This window comes from Psammomys obesus, unplaced genomic scaffold, assembly GCF_907164565.1.
Source record: "Psammomys obesus unplaced genomic scaffold, mPsaObe1.curated_primary_1811, whole genome shotgun sequence".
Taxonomy (NCBI): Eukaryota; Metazoa; Chordata; class Mammalia; order Rodentia; family Muridae; genus Psammomys; species Psammomys obesus.
The window spans coordinates 19,910,732-19,926,730 of NW_026591086.1; the positions used below are offsets into that span (position 1 = coordinate 19,910,732).

A 15,999-nucleotide genomic window follows, 5' to 3' on the forward strand; every position below is an offset into this window, starting at 1 on the left:
TCCCAGTGCCCTAGGGGAACTCAATAATGGCGGCAGAGCACAGCACTCCTGCCTGCACTAGAGTCTGCGTGAGTCCAGGAAGTGTTTTGGTGCTGGGTGTCCTAAGCGTTAGAGCTGCTGACCCCCTCCGCTGGGGGTTTCCTCCTGCCAGAGACACGCAGTCTGGTGTCCTGGTGCCCTGGTGCCCACAGTTCTATCTGAGGCGGCGAATCAGGCGCGCAGGCAGGGCTCCGTGCAGCAGCCTGGGTCCCGGCTCTGGGTCCGGGCTGGCTCTTGGGACGCCCGCGGAACCCGAGTCTTTTCCAGGGGATGTCTGGGTAACCTAAGGTCGGTCCCAATTGTTTCCTGCTCCGTGGGGTTATCTCTCGACTGGGAAATCCAGTCTATGATGTTGTGGGCCCACAGTTCAGTCTGGGACCGTGACCAGATTGCGCTGGTGGGTAGCTCTGGGCTGGCGACCAAGTGCCTGGCTGAACGGAGATCTCTTCCGCAGTTTAGCAGGGTGAGTTAAAGCTGATTGAATCCCCCACCGTGGGGTATCCTCTCACCTGTGAAACACAATCCCTTGTGTTTTATGGCTGCGAGTTCTGATTGCTGGTCACTGTGCCAATCCTGCTGTGCTGCTCCTCAGAATGAGAGTCCTCCCGGCGCCGCCATCTTGCCCCCCATTTTTTATATATATTCTGGATATCAGCTCTCTGTCAGATGCAGGTTTGGTAAAGATCTTTTCCAGTCTATAGACTGTCATTTTGTTCTGTTGACAGTGTTATTTTCTTTATAGAAGCTTTTCAGTTTCACAAGATCCCATTTATTGATTGTTGATCTTAGAGCCTGTGATGTTGGTGTTCTGTTCAGGAAGTTGTCTCCTATGCCAATGAGTTTGAGGCTCTTCCCCTTTTTGTCTTCTAACAGATTCAGTGTTTCTGATTTTATGTTGAGGTCTTTGATCCACTTGGACTTTAATTTTATGCAGGGTGATAGATTTGGATCTATTTTCATTTTTATACCTACAGGCATTGAGTTAGACCAACAGCATTTGCTGAAGGTACTGTTTTTTTTTTTTTTTTTTTTTTTTTTTTGCTTTGTACAGTTTTGTCTTCTTTGAGAAAAATCAATATCCTTAGGTGTGTGGGTTTATTTCTGAATATTCGATTTGATTTTTTTGATCCACCAGTTGGTTTCTATGCCAGTATGCCAGTACTATGTTGTTTTTATTGCTGTAGTTCTATAGAACATATTGAGATCTGGGATAGAGATAACACCAGAAAATCTTTTATTGTACAGGATTGTTTTATCTATTCTGTTTTTGTTTGTCTGTTTGTTTTTTCATATGAAATTGAGAATTGTTCTTTCAATGTCTGTAAATAATTGTGTTTGCTGACGGGAATTGCATTGAATCTGTAATTTGCTTTTTGTGGGATTAACTATATCTTCAAATATTTACATATAGTTAAATAAATTTTAAGCATGAAAATAACATTCAACAAAATGAATTCTATAGAACATCTCATTATGTAGATGTGAAAATGATCAATAAATTCTAGTAATAAATGCATTTAAGCAAATATATTTTGTAAACTTGGTTATACAATGTGCTCTCATTTAAGTTTTCTTTGCAATGTCACTCAAATTTCTTATATGACATTTGTTCTCTCTAAAATTATTTTGTATTCTTATTATAAGAGTATAAGTGTTTGTGTTTGACTTTATGTCCGAATGTGTACCATGTACATGCACTACCATGATAACAAGTTTTCAGACCAGCTATCATTGGAGTTAAAGTTAGTTGTGAACAGAATGTGGGTTCTGCAGACTCAGACCATATTCTCTGAAAGAGCCATCAATGCTCTTAACATTTGAGCCGCATCTCCAGGCTTAGTTTCTGCTCCCTTTTGCTGTTTATTTGAAATGGAGTCAAAGTCAATGTCACCTAAACTATCCATGAGCTCTCTGTACTCCTATTACAGGCATTTTCTATTTCATTTTTTCGTACTATTATGATTATGCATCTTCACAGGTATGTGTAGTCAGGTATACATTCACATGTGCATGTAGACTACCAAAGCCAATTTCAGGATTCTTCTTCCACTGCTTTCCACCTTAGTCTCTTGGAATAGAAAGCACACAGATATAACTAGTCTGGCTAGGCAGCTTTCCCGAAATGTCCTATCCATCCCTGCACAGCACAGGAATTCTGGAAATTCTCTGTATTCACCTTCTGTTTAAACGGGTTCCGAGAATCTAATCTCTTGTCTTCATGTCTGCTGTTTCTGCTACAAGTGCTGTAGGTACTGAGTACTCTTATAGTAGGAAAATGTAGTTTAGTAGGTAAGAAAATAAAATATTAACAGTAAAGTTTTAAATATTGGCATGGGATAGATTGAAAGGTTATTAATAGTGTAGATAATGAAAATGTGCTTCGTTTGCACAATAAAATATTACTCAGAGATTAAAAGAAATGAGGCATTAAACTTGCTGGTAAATAGATGGTACTAGAGACAGACATTCTGCATGAGGGAACACAGCCTGGAAAGAACAAATATTTCCTCTTATATGTTGATGGTTTTTTTTTTGTTTGTTTGTTTTTTCTTTTTTTGTTTTTCTTTTTTTTTTGAATTTTATTTTTTTTCTTATCAGTTACATTTTATTAACTCTGTATCCCAGCCTTGTCCCGATCCCTCATTCCCTCCCAGTCCCTCTCGCCTCCCTCATCTCCACCGTGCCCCTTGCCAAGTCCACTGATAGGGGGGACCTCCTCCCCGTTCATCTGATCCTGTTTTATCAGGTATCTTCAGGACTGGCTGCAAAGCTCTCCTCTGTGGCCTAACAGGACTGCTCCTCCCTTGGGGGGTAGGGAGGTCAAAGAGCCAGTCATTGAGTTCCTGTTAGAAATAGTCCTTGTTCCCCTCACTATGGGAAACCAATTGGTTACTGAGCTACCACAGGCTACATCTGAGCAGAGGTTCTAGGTTACATTCATACATGGTCCTGGGTTGCATGTCAGTCTCAGAAAAGACCCTGTGCCCAGATATATTTGGTCCTTGTGGAACTCCTATCCTTTCCTCATCAGACTAACTTCCCTTCTTTCTTATGATTCCCTGCACTCTGCCAAAGGTTTGGTCATGAGTCTTTGCTTTGAAAACACTGCTAGTTAGAGTCTTTCAAATGCGCTCAGTAGACTCCTGTCATATGTTCAATGTGCATCCCATTTGTCTTTTTAAATGAGGATTGATAATCTTACCCCATGTCTGCTCTCTTGATTATCTTTTTTAGGTGTATAGATTTCATTATGTTTATCATATCTTATAGGTCTATATAAGTGAGTATATACCGTGTTTGTCTTTCTCCTTCTGGGATATTTCACTCAGGATGATCTTTTCTAGATCCCACCATTTGCTGGAAATTTCATTATTTCCTCCTTTTTGATTGCTGAGTAGTATTCCATTGTATAAAAATATCACAATTTATGTACCCATTCCTCCGTTGATGGACTTCTGGGTTGTTTCCAGGTTCTGGCTATTACAAATAATGCTGCTATAAACATGGTTGAGCAAATATCCCTTTTGTGTACTTGAGCAAACTTTGGGTATATACCTAGCAGTGGTATAGCTGGGTCTTGAGGAAGCACTATTCCTAATTGTCTTAGAAAGTGCCAGATAGATTTCCAGAGTGGTTGTACCAGTTTACATTCCCACCAGTAGTGGAGGAGGGTTCCCCTTTCTCCACAACCTCTCCAGCATGTGTTGTCCCTTGAGTATTTCATCTTGGCCATTCTGATGGGTGTAAGGTGATATCTCAGGGTCGTTTTGATTTGCATTTCCCTGATGGCTAATGAGGATGAGCATTTCTTTAAGTGTTTCTCTGCCATTCGATATTCCTCTGTCGAGAATTCTCTGTTTAGCTCTGCTCCCCATTTTTTAATTGGATTACTTGGTTTGCTGCTTTTCAGCTTCATTAGTTCTTTGTATATACTCGATATTAGTCCTCTGTCAGATAAAGGGTTAGTGAAGATTCTTTCCTAATTTGTAGGCAGGCGTTTTGTTTTGATGACGGTGTCCTTTGATTTACAGAAGCTTTTCAGTTTCATGAGGTCCCATTTATTGATTGTTGCTCTTAGAGCCTGTGTTATTGGTGTTCTGTTCAGGAAGTTTTCTCCTGTGCCAATGAGTTCTAGGCTGTTCCCCACTTTTTTTTCTGACAGATTTAGAGTATCTGATTTTATGTTGAGGTCTTTGATCCACTTGGACTTTAGGTTTGTGCAGGGTGATAAATATGGATCTATTTTCATTTTTCTGCATGTGGACATCCAGTTGGTCCAGCACCATTTGTTGAAGATGCTATCGTTTTTCCATTGAATGGTTTTGGCTTCTTTGTAAAACATTGAGTATTCATAGGTGTGTGGGTTTATTTCTGGGTCTTCTATGTGGTTCCATTGATCCTCCTTTCTGTTTTTATGCCAATACCATGCAGTTTTTATTACTATTGCTCTCTAGTACAACTTGAAATCAGGGATAGAGATACCTCCAGATGATCTGTTGTTGTACAGGATTGTTTTGGAGATTCTGGGTTTTTTGTTTCTCCATATGAAGCTGAGAATCTTTTTTTCAAGGTCTGTAAAGAATTGAGTTGGTATTTTGATGGGAATTGCATTGAATCTGTAGATTGCTTTTGACAGGATGGCCATTTTCACAATGTTAATCCTACCAATCCATGAGCACGGGAGATCTTTCCATCTTCTGAGATCTTCTTCGATTTCTTTCTTCAGAGACTTGAAGTTTTTCTCAAACAGGTCTTTCACTTGCTTGGTTAGTGTCACCCCAAGGTGCTTTATGTTATCACTGGCTCTTGTGAAGGGTGTTGTTTCACTAATTTCTTTCTCGGCCGTTTTGTCTTTGGTATACAGGAGGGCTTCTGATTTTTTTGAGTTGATTTTTTATCCTGCCACTTTGCTGAAGGTGTTTATCAGCTGGAGGAGTTCTCTGGATGAATTTTTTGGGTTGCTCATATATACAATCATATCATCTGCGAATAGTGACCTCCTCCCCTTTCATTTGACCCTGTTTTATCAGGTACCTTCAGGGCTGGCTGCAAAGTCCTCCTCTATGGCCTAACAGACTGCTCCTCCTTTTGGGGGGGTCAAACAGCCTGCCCTTGAGATCCTGTTAGAAATAGTCCGTGTTCCCCTTACTTTGGAAAACTACTTGGTTACTGAGCCACCACGGGCCACATCCGAGCAGAAGTTCTAGGTTATATCCATAGATGGTCCTTGGTTGAGTGTCAGTCTCAGAAAAGACCCCGTGCCCAGATATATTTGGTCCTTGTAGAGCTCCTATCCTTTCCATATCATACTAATTTCCCTTCTTTCATATGATTCCCTGCACTCTGCCTAGGGTTTGGTTATGAGTATTAGTGTCTGCTTTGAAACACTGCTAGGTAGAGTCTTTCAGATGCCTTTTGTGGTAGACTCCTGTCATACGTTCAATGCACATCCCATTTGTCTTTCTAAATGAGGATTAATCACCTTCACCTGTGTCCACTTTCTTGATTATCTTCTTTAGGTGTGTAGATTTCATTATGTTTATCATATCTTGTAGGTCTATATAAGCGAGTATATACCAAGTTTTTCTTTCTCCTTCTGGGATACTTTACTCAGAATGATCTTTTCTAGATCCCACCACTTGCCTGCAAATTTCATGATTTCCTCCTTTTTGATTGCTGAGTAGTATTCCATTGTGTAAAAATACCACAATTTCTGTATCCATTCCTCCGTTGATGGACATCTGGGTTGTTTCCAAGATCTAGCTATTACAAATAAAGCTGCTATGAACATGGTTGAACAAATGTCCTTGTTGTGTACTTGAGCAAATTTTGGGTATATACCTAGGAGTGGTATAACTGGGTCTCGAGGTAGCACTACTCCTAGTTGTCTGAGAAAGCTCCAGATTGACTTCCAAAGTGGTTGAACCAGTTTACATTCCCACCAGCAATGGAGGAGGGTTCCCTTTTCTCCACAACCTCTCCAGCATGTGCTATCACTTGAGTTTTTCATCTTGGCCATTCTGATGGGTGTAAGGTGAAATCTCAGGGTCGTTTTGATTTGCATTTCCCTAATGGCTAATGAGGTTGAGCATTTCTTTAAGTGTTTCTCTGCCATTCGATGTTTCTCTTTCGAGAATTCTCTGTTTAGCTCTGTTCCCCATTTTTTAATTGGATTACTTGGTTTGTTGCTTTTCTGCTTCTTTAGTTCTTTATATATATTGGATATTAGCCATCTGTCAGATAAAGGGTTGGTGAAGATTCTTTCCCAATCTGTAGGCTGTCTATTTGTTTTGATGACAGTGTCCTTTGCTTTACAAAAGCTTCTCAGTTTCATGAGGTCCCATTTATTGATTGTTGCTCTTAGAGCCTGTGTTGTTGGTTTTCTGTTCAGGAAGTTGTCTCCTGTGCCAATGAGTTCTAGGCTGTTCCCCACTTTTTTTTTCCAACTGATTTAGAGTATCTGGTTTTATGTTGAGGTCCTTGATCCACTTTGACTTTAGTTTTGTGCAGGGTGATAAATATGAATCTATTTTCATTTTTCTGCATGTAGACATCCAGTTGGTCCAGCACCATTTGTTGAAGATGTTGTCTTTTTTCCATTGAATGGATTTGGCTTCTTTGTCAAATATTGAGTATTCATAGGTGTGTGGGTTTATTTCTGGGTCTTCTATGCGGTTCCATTGATCCTCCTTTCTGTTTTTATGCCAATACCATGCAGTTTTTATTGTTGCCCTGTAGTACAGCTTGAGATCGGGAATGGAGATACCTCCAGATGATCTGTTGTTGTACAGGATCGTTTTGGAGATTCTGGTTTTTTTTTTTTCTCCATATGAAGCTAAGAATCTTTTTTTCAATGTCTGTAAAGAATTGAGTTGGTATTTTGATGGGAATTACATTGAATCTGTAGATTGCTTTTGGCAGGATGGCCATTTTCACAATGTTAATCCTACCAATCCATGAGCACGGAAGATCTTTCCATCTTCTGAGATCTTCTTCAATTTCTTTCTTCAAAGACTTGAAGTTTTTCTCAAACAGGTCTTTCACTTGCTTGGTTAGAGTCACACCAAGGTACTTTATGTTATTAGTGGCTATTGTGAAGGGTGTTGTTTCCCTAATTTCTTTCTCAGCCTTTTTGGCTTTGGTATACAAGTGGGCTTCTGATTTTTTTGAATTGATTTTGTATCCTGCCACTTTGCTGAAGGTGTTTATCAGCTGAAGAAGTTCTCTGGTTGAATTTTTGAGGTCGCTCATGTATACTATCATATCATTTGCAAATAGTGACACTTTGACCTCTTCCTTTCAGATTTGTATCCCCTTGATTTCCTTTAGTTGTCTTATTGCTCTGGCTAGGACTTCAAGTACTATGTTGAAAAGGTAGGGAGAGAGTGGGCAGCCTTGTCTTGTCCCTGATTTCAGTGGGATTGATTTAAGTTTCTCTCCATTAAATTTGATGTTGGCTATAGGCTTGCTGTATATTGCCTTTACTAAGTTCAGATATGTGCCTTGTATTCCCAATCTCTCCAAGACTTTAAACCTGAATGGGTGTTGGGTTTTGTCAAATGCTTTTTCAGCATCTAGGGAGATGATCATGTGGTTTTTCTCCTTCAGTTTGTTTATGTGGTGGATTACATTGATGGATTTCCGTATGTTGAACCACCCTTGAATGCCTGGGATGAAGCCTACTTGGTCGTGGTGGATGATATCTTTGATGTGTTCTTGGATTCGGTTTGCAAGTTTTTTATTGAGTATTTTTGCGTTAATGTTCATAAGAGAGATAGGTCTGAAGTTCTCTTTTTTTGTTGGGTCTTTGTGTGGTTTAGGTATTAGGGTGACTGTTGCTTCATAGGAGGAGTTTGGTAATGTACCTTATGTTTCTATTTGTGGAATAGTTTGAGGAGAATTGGTGTGAGCACTTCTTTGAAGGTCTGGTAGAATTCCACGCTGAAACCATTTGGCCCAGGGATTTTTTTGGAGGGGAAAGTGTGAATGACTGCTTCAATTTCCTTGGGGGATACAGGGCTGTTCAGTCTTTCTACCTGATCTTGACTTAATGCTGGAAGATGGAATCTATCAAGAAAATTATCCATTTCATTTAGGTTTTCAAATTTTGTGGCATATAGGCTTTTGTAGTATGACCTAATGATTGTTTGAATTTCCTCTGTGTCTGTAGTTATGTCACCCTTTTCATCTCTGATTTTGTTGATTTGGATAGATTCTCTCTGCTTTTTAGTTAGTTTGGCTAAGGGTTTGTCTATCTTGTTGATTTTCTCAAAGAACCAGCTTTTTGTTTCATTGATTCTTTGAATAGTTTTATTTGTTTCTAATTGATTGATTTCAGCCCTGAGTTTGATTATTTCCAGCCGTCTGCTCCTCTTGGGTGTATCTGCTTCTTTTTTTTCTAGGGTTTTCAGTTGGGCCATTAAGTTGTTTGTATGTGATGTTACTAATTTTTTCTTGTAGGCACTTAGTGCTATAAATTTTCCCCTGAGCACTGCTTTCAATGTGTCCCACAAATTTGGGTATGTTGTGCCTTCATTTTCATTGAATTCTAGGAAGTCTTTAATTTCTTTCTTTATTTCTTCCTTAACCCAGCTGTCCTTGAGTAACAGGTTGTTCAGTTTCCATGTGCGTGTAGGCTGTTTGTTATTTCTGTTGTTGTTGAGGTCCAGCTTAAGTCCATGGTGGTCAGATAGAATACAAGGGATTATTTCAATCTTTTTGTATCTGTTGAGGCTTGCTTTATGACCAACTATATTGTCTATTTTGGAGAAGGTTCCATGCGGTGCTGAAAAGAAGGTATACCCTTTTGAGTTTGGATGGAAAGATCTATAGACATCTATTAGGTCCATTTGATTTAGGGTCTCTGTAAGTGTTTTTATTTCCCTATTTGTTTTCTGTCTAGTTGATCTGTCCCTTGGTGAGAGTGGAGTGTTGAAGTCTCCCACTATTAGGGTTTTAGGATCAATGTGTGATTTAAGCTTTAATATTGTTTCATTTATGAATGTGGGTGCTCTTGTATTTGGGGCATAGATATTCAAAATTGTGATGTCCTCTTGGTGGATTTTTCCTTTGATGAGAATATAGTGGCCGTCCTTATCTTTTTTGATTAACTTGGGTTGAAAGTTTATTTTATTAGATATTAGGATGGCTACTCCCACTTGTTTTCTGGAACCATTTGCTTGAAAGACATTTTTTCAGCCCTTTACTCTGAGGTAGTGTTTATCTTTGTTCTATAGGTGTGTTTCTTGGATGCAACAGAATGATGGATCCTGTGTCCGCAACCATTCTGTTAGTCTGTGTCTTTTAATTGGGGAGTTGAGTCCTTTGATGTTGATAGAAACTAGTGACCAACAATTGTTACTTACTTTAGATGTGGTGTTGGTGGTGTCACTGAGTTTCATTGCTTGTCTTCTTTTGGTTTATTTGTTGTGTAGTTATCTATTTCCTCTGTTTCCTTCGACATAGTTGTTTTCTTAGGTTTGGAGTTTCCCTTTTAGTAACTTCTGTAGAGCTGGGTTACTATGTAGGTATTGTTTAAATTTGGTTTTGTCTTGGAATATCTTGAATTCTCCGTCTATGTTGATTGAAAGTTTTGCTGGGTATAGTAGTCTGGGTTGGAATCTGTAGTCCCTTAATGACTGTCCAGGCCCTTCTTTCTTTCATAGTTTCTGTTGAGAAATCTGGTGTAATTCTGATAGGTCTACCTTCATATGTTATTTGGCCTTTTTCCCTTGCTGCTTTTAGAATTTTTTCTTTGTTTTGTAGGTTCAGTGTTTTGACTATGATGTGACGTGAAGAATTTCTTTTCTGGTCTAGTCTACTTAGTGTTCTGTAGGCCTCTTGTATGTTTATGGCCATCTCCTTCTTTAAGTTGGGAAAGTTTTCTTCTATAATTTTCTTGAAAATATTTTCCGGACCTTTGAGCCTGATGTCTTCTTTTTCTTCTACTCCTATTATTCTTAGGTTTTGTCTTTTCATGGCGTCCTTGATTTCTTGGATGATGTGTGTTTGGAACTTTTCTGATTTTATTTTTTTCTTTGAGAGACGTGTCAATTTCCGCAAGTGTATCTTCGGCTCCTGAAGTTCTTTCTTCCATTTCTTGTATTCTGTTGGTGATGCTTACCTTTGTAGTGCCTGATCTTTTCTCTATGTTCTCCAGCTCCTGTTTTTTCTCTATTTGTTTTTTCTTTATTGATTCTAATTCTGTTTTCATGTCTTGCACCATTTCCTTCATCTGTTTGAATCTGGAGTCCCGGTTTTCAATGATAGCTTCTATTTTTTTGTTCGTTTCCTCTCTATGTATCACTAATTGTGCCTCTAGTTCTTTGGGTATAATTGCCTGTATTTCTATGAGAGCTTTGTTTATTTCTTCTTTATTTGCCTTCATTTGTGTGGACATTTTTTGAGAGCTTTGTGCATTTCTTCTCTGTTTGCCTCAATTTTCGTGGTCATTTCTCTGAGAGCACGATTTGTTTCCTCTTGGTTAGTCTCGATTTCTTTGGTTATTTCTCTGAGGGCTTTGTTCATTTCATCTTTATGGGCCTCTAATAGCTGGAGAAACATAGTTTTGAGGTCGTTTTCTTGTATATCTAGTGAATTGAAGTGTCCATTGTTTTGTGGGGTTTCTGGTGAGGTCATTATGTCCTGATTTTTCTTGGGAGTGTTCTTATGTCTGCCTCTAGCCATCTGGTTATTTATAATCTTCACTGTTTGTTCCTCGAGATTGTAGTTTGGGCTATGATCTTCTCTTTCTGTTTTCTGGACTGGGATACAAAGTGAATAAACAGTAATTAATATGAAAATGAAAATTTAATAAAATAATTGTATGGAGACTTACTACCGTAGAGCTTCCTGAATCTATACATACATAAAAAGAATACAAATAAAGTTGAGAGTTAGTGTAGGGGACATCTGAAATTTACACTGCCAAGTAAAATTCCATTGGCAGAAATGGGTTAAATTTTGTTGAGTTATTGTTCAAACTGTTCCTGACAATCTCCCAAACATACCAGGTTGATTATAAGGCCCTATTAAACATTAACAAGTCAAGCTGATACCCAAGGAGAAGTTTCACCACTACTGACAAGTGTTCATGGTGCTGGTAAGTACTGTGTGCACTTTCAGACGAGAAAGATAATATCAATTAGTTATGAACTTTGACTTATAACAGATCTGACTTAAGATACATTTTTACATAAGTAGAACCAATGTTTTGAAGTAAGCAACCACTTTTTGATTGGATTAAAGTCACCTCCTTGATATGGAACCCATATCACATACTAGATAAGTAGATAAGTAGATAAGAACCAGAGATAAATTAGGTCAGGGGCCTACAGTAACTGGTACTAAAATTATTATGCCAAACAAAAAATAGCGATAAAAAGACTCAATTACATGTTATTATAACCATAGATCAATGTCTTCCTCAGTATACATCAGAAAAGCTTATTCTTGCAGTAGATGATAATTATCAAAGGGACCCACAACTGGATAATATGCAGAGTGTAAAAGAACTGGGGACATTCAGTCCTAACTAGAATGTCTTCATCAAACCCCTTATTTCAAGACTCAATGATCTATGCAGAGGAGAGGCAGAAAGACTGTCAGAATCAGAAGCAGTTTGCAACACCAAAAATACAGAGTCTTCCACACAAGACTGGTAGCTTGCAGAAACAAAATGGACTCCATACTTTTTTTGGTTGTTGTTGGCTATTTTTTGTTGTTATTTTAGTGCTTTCGTCCTTTTATTTATTTATTATTTTGTTTTGTGTGTTTTAATTTTAATTTTTATTGGTCTTTTGTTGTTGTTTCAGACATGACAATGGTTGACAGAAAAGGAGGATCTGTCAAAATTTTGAAAAGAGGCAAAATATGATTGAAATATATTGAATAAAACAAATTTGAATAAAACATTATGGAGGACAGTATATTTAGGAAGTGCCAGGAGTGATGTGAATTATGGAAATTAAATCTCTTAGTGTTATAAAAGCTGAAGTTGATCACAAAGCACACAAACATTCCACCTTGTAAAATTTTGAATTATAAGTTTCCCTAAATATTCTTTCCAAGTTTGGAATAGTTTCTGCCAATATTCATAAAACACATAAAACTGATGACAATGCAGTTTAATTCATCCAAATAGTATTTTCCTATTTTGAGAATTTTTTATAATATTTGACCACTGAGAAATTATAGGTAGAAAAGCATGACTCTTTACACATAATTTAAGTTGTCCTTGCTTAAAAGAGAGAGAGAGAGAGGGTAGAGAGAGAGAGAATGGAAAAGAAGAAAGGAAAGAATCACACTAGTGAGCTTGCCTCTAAACCATTCATGGGAAGTAGTGTCACTAGACGGCTATCACAGTTCTTTTATCTGAGTTAAATGAACTGAGCCTTATTGAACAAAAAAGCATGTGTTTCTTAACAGCTCAGGACTGGAAAGCTGCTGCATTGTCTGTTTACTTAAGAGTGTGTCGTTCTCTGTGCTTGTGCCTATGTGTGTGTGTGTGTGCCTTTGTGTCTCTTTGTGTATATCTGTGAATATGTGTTAAATGTCATCATCAGACATTATCAGATACTGAGTGCTTCTTTGCTGCAGTCTGGAAAAGCCAGTTGGAACTAATTTGCAGTATCAGTTTTATGGACCTGGCTGTCTGATTAAATGTACTATACCACAACAGGAAGTGCTCAGTTTCATCTAGTCTTTCAGTTTGAATATCTACAATATGTGAATTACCGCACTGGTAGATTTTCTATCTAAAAACCATGAAAAGGAATATGCAGAAATTCTTAATGACTTTTCTAGTAGGTTCTATATGATCTAGTGAGCTAAAGCAAGCAGTGGAGAGTTGAAGCATCTCGCTAACGCATGATCTTCATGATGTAAATATAATAATAGTATTTGTCAACTCTTCTGAGGAATTTAGGTTTTCTTTCATTCTTTAGTACTTCATTACTTGCTTGACTAATTTAAACAAAGGATTGGTATCTTTTATCATTCCCATAACATGATCATGAATAAGATATAAACAAGAGACTAAAATATGTAAAAAAAAAAAAAATAGAGGAAACTGGGACTGACATTGCATGCAATTTTAGAGTCAGACATTGTAATCCAGAAAGGGTATAATACTACAAGTGCCTGACATTCCTACATACAATTGAGAAAACACTACAGTGGGAGGAATTTGTGTTTCTATACATAAGCAATGTCCATAGCCATCCAATTTATAGACAAAGCCAAAGCTCTCTTTCTAATGTGTGACATTTGGATGAGACATAAGTGCTTAGAATATTAGTTCAAGTGTGTGCAAGGGAAGTATTATCTTAGTGCTGAATGTGTATGTGTGTTTGTGTGTGTGTGCGAGGGAAATTGGAATCACTTTCTCAAGAAGTATCATCAAACTTCTACACTTCATAGCCCAATCTAATCTCCAGCAGCTCTGACATATGTGCCTTGCAAAATATTTCTTTGCCGTCACTTTAAAAAGAGCAGCAGGGGAATAGGACAGAAAGTGGGCTTGCCCGGGTAGCACTATAAGCAAATGTCAAATCTTTTTTTTAAATTCTTTATTAATTACACTTTATTCACTTTGTATTCCCCCTGTGGTTCCCTCCATTCTCCCGTCCCAATCTTTCCCTTCCTCCCCCTCTGCACGAGTGCTCCTCCCCAAGTCCACTGATAGGGGAGGTCTTCTTTTCCTTCCTTCTGATCCTAGTCTATTAGGTCTCATCAGGAGTGGCTGCAAAAAATATGGAACCCTTCACAAATGTGCATGTTGTCCTTGTGCAGAGGCCATGCTAATCTTCTCTGTATTGTTCCAATTTTAGTATATGTGCTGCCAAAGAGAGCACCAAATGTCAAATCTTTGTCTATTAAATTCACATAAAAGTACTCCAAACCTACACAGTCTCAAAAACATTTCTTAAAAGCTCCCATGTCTTCTATTTTACCATATAATAAACACGAATAGCAGAAATGGAAACAGAGGTAAAATTTTGTCTACAGAGGTGTCTACACATTGTTCCCTCCTTTTTTGTCCTTGTGAAAAAGATGATTATACAGTTTCTCATGAAAGTTTGGATAATATGAGCAAGACCAAAAACTAATAAGTTTAGTATTTGGGAGAGAAAGAGTCTGGATAAAAATTATTTTTTTTAAAAAAAAGGAATACATAATATATATGAAAATATATATGACAATATATTTGAAAAAAAACAAAAAAACATTATTTTTTAAAGGAATCATTTACATTCATTTTAATTAAATTGTTTAGAAAATACAGTAAGTATATATGTTCTAGAAAAACTGTGTCTCATTTTTTGCCTTATTTGCATGCTTGCTTTAAAAATTTTTTGTATGCTTGCTTTTTTTGTTTTTTTTTAATTGAATTTAATTTATTTTATTATTAGTTACATTTTATTAACTCTGTATCCCAACTGTAACCCGCTCCCTCATTCCCTCCTAATCCCACCCTCCCTCCCTCATCTCTTCCCCGCTCCTTTCCAAGTCCACTGATTGGGGAGGACCTCCTCCCCTTCCTTATGGCCCTGTTTTATCAGATATCTTCAGGACTGGATGCAGTCCTCCTCTCTGGCCTAGCAGGACTGCTCCTCCCTTGGGGGGTGGGGAGGTCAAAAAGCCTGCCATTGAGTTCCTGTCAGAAATAGTCCCTGTTCCCCTTACTATGGGAAACCAATTGGTTACTGAGCTACCATAGGCTACATCTGAGCAGAGGTTCTGGGTTATATCCATACATGGTCCCTGGTGGAGTGTCAGTCTCAGAAAAGACCCCTGTGCCCAGATATATTTGGTCCTTATGGAGCTCCTCTCCTTTCCACATCATACTAACTCCCCCTTCTTTCATATGATTCCCTGCACTCTGCAGAAGGTTTGGTTATGCTTGCTTTTTACACACATTTCTAGCCCACCAAAAGCTTTCTCTGATAAAGCTGTGACTTTCGCTGTTTTACGTATTGCAACTTGCATAAAGATTCAGTTTTAGGGTTGTTACTTTGGTTCAGATAAATGAGCCCATGATATTAGCTCTGCCATTGTGGGTTGACAAGGTGGTGTGTACTTCATGCCCAGGTATCTGATTTGGAAATCTGATACTTGGACACAGTTGCCATTTTAATTAGTTAACCTTAGCTCAGAATGTTTTCTGTAATATTTTTTTTCTCCTTCTTACATGGAATTTGTAACCATTTCTTAACATTACATATTTTAGTGTATTTTATTTATTTTTATTTTTTTATTTTTTTTGCTTAAACTATGCCTTAGGCTATGGAAGATCCAAAGGGACAAATATAAATGCATCTGAAATTAATATGATCAGACTTTCTGTGCTGTTTCCACCAGTTTTGTAAGTAATGTTTTCCTTTAGAAAGTACCAACAAGAAACATTTTGTATATTTAAAGATTTATTCATTTTCAAATTTACGCGTATGAATGTTTGCCTGCATGCATGAATGTGTGCCAAGAGTTTTGCATATTTTAAAGAATTACTATCATGATAAATAAGTTGGACTAGAGCAAGAATAGCTTTAATAAAGCCAAAAATTGCAAAATGTTTACTGAGGAGGCAAACATCAGCAGCCTTAGCTATTGACCCTGAGTGTTATACAGCAGGTAAGACATGCAGAATGGTGGAAGAGCCGTATGATACAATGTGGCATTTTGATTGGATTTGGGGCTCATGCCACAGGAGGAAATTCAGAAGATTAAATATTGCTAACCCACCCTATCTTTGGCTTGGAAGGTCACAGTCACTGAGTGGAAAGCTCCAGTTGTTTTGCTAAGTGAACTTTACAAACCCCTCAGTTGGTCAAACTGCTTTCTGAATCTTTAGTTTCCTGGCAATTGAGGGTGCTGCTTTCAGTCTTCCTTCCTTCCTTCTTTCTTTCCTTCTTTCCTTCCTTCCTTCCTTCCTTCCTTCCTTCCTTCCTTCCTTCCTTCCTT

General features: G+C 38.0%; 1 non-coding gene across 1 annotated transcript; it reads right to left on the minus strand.

Moving 5' to 3' along the window:
* Positions 1 to 13,785: 13,785 nt before the first annotated feature.
* On the minus strand, positions 13,786 to 13,892 carry LOC129679043 (U6 spliceosomal RNA). The gene has a single exon (XR_008720475.1). It is a non-coding gene; the product is annotated as a U6 spliceosomal RNA (small nuclear RNA).
* Positions 13,893 to 15,999: the final 2,107 nt, after the last annotated feature.